The sequence below is a fragment of the Monodon monoceros genome, unplaced genomic scaffold (assembly GCF_005190385.1).
Source record: "Monodon monoceros isolate NGI ecotype Baffin Bay Population unplaced genomic scaffold, NGI_Narwhal_1 Contig3758_ctg1, whole genome shotgun sequence".
Lineage (NCBI taxonomy): Eukaryota > Metazoa > Chordata > Mammalia > Artiodactyla > Monodontidae > Monodon > Monodon monoceros.
Genome location: NW_021699672.1, coordinates 113 through 1,353, shown reverse-complemented (window position 1 = coordinate 1,353; position 1,241 = coordinate 113). Strand labels below are relative to the sequence as shown.

General features: G+C 70.9%; 1 pseudogene; it reads left to right on the top strand.

The window, feature by feature from the left end:
• The first annotated feature begins 713 nt into the window (after positions 1 to 713).
• Positions 714 to 849, top strand: LOC114908026 (annotated as a pseudogene).
• The last annotated feature ends 392 nt before the right edge of the window (positions 850 to 1,241 follow it).

The following is a 1,241-nucleotide window of genomic DNA, read 5'->3' as shown; positions in this document are numbered from 1 at the left end:
CGGGGGCGGCCTTTCGCCATCCAGACATGGCCGCGGACCCGGGTGACGTCCGTGCGGCCCACGAGCCCCCCGACCTGCACCTGGCCACAGCCACTGTAGCCCAGCCCCGGCGCCGCCACCTGTCTGCCGCGGTGTCTCTCCACAGCTCCATCCGGATAAAGACCACCCCTCTGTGGTTTCGCCACGGCCGAAGACGGGAGCGGGATCGAGGGTCCAGGCCGCATCCCCGGGTCTCCCGGCCACCTGGGTCGGGGTCCTGAGGTCGGACGGTGGAGTCGGGGCAAGGGTGTGGTTGCCGCATCTAAGGGGCCCTGCCAACTCTATGGTGGCTCCCAGTGGCTTCGAGCCAGCTGCCGTCGGGCAGGAGGGCCGGGCCGGTATGCGTCCGGGCTGCGCCTAGCGCAGCGCGTGCGGGCGGGTGGGATGCCCAAAGGACCGCGGGCTCCGGACCCTGAAGCCTCCGGGGCCACGTCCCTGTGAGCGGCCTGTGGTATCTGGGGCGGGGCGCCAAGCACCGAAATGTTTGCAGTGTCTCGCCCGCCCTGGGCTGGGTGGTCGCCAACTCCTCTGCCACCCCCCGGTACCCGAGACCTCCGTTCCCCTTCCTAGCAGGGCGGCGGGGCCCTGCCGGGGCGGGCGGGCCGCTGGGCTGGCGGTAAGGCGCAAGGGCCTGCTAAGCTGCGCCTCAAGAGGCAGCCCGCGAAGCCCCCAGTGTCTACGGCCAAACCACCCTAGACGGGCCCGATCTCGTCTCGATCTCGGAAGCTAAGCAGGGTCGGGCCTGGTTAGTAATTGGATGGGAGACCTCCTGGACTGGAGAGCTCCTGGGAACACCGGGTGCTGTAGGCTTTTTGCCTCCCGCTCCGCCTTCTCCTTTTGTCGCCCGCGGCGGCGGCGGCATCCGTCTCTGCGCACGCCGGGTACCGCTGCAGGCCCCACCTCCGCAGGCCCCTCCGTCCACAGCAAGCGTCTGATGGGGCGCTCCCCGCCTGCCTGACCGGCCAGGCGGGCAGACGGCGTGCCTGGGAGGCAGCGGCACACCAGACGCTCCGGGGGTCCCGTGACGCGAAACAGACATGGCGGCAGACCCTGGTGCCGTCCATGCGGCCCGCGAGCCCCTCGACCTGCACCTGGCGGCCCCCACTGGAGCCCAGCCCCAGCTCCGCCACCTCTCTGCCAGTGTGCCCCTCCACAGCTCCATCCGGAAAAAGCCCCCTCTCCACCTTTTCGCCGCGGCCGGA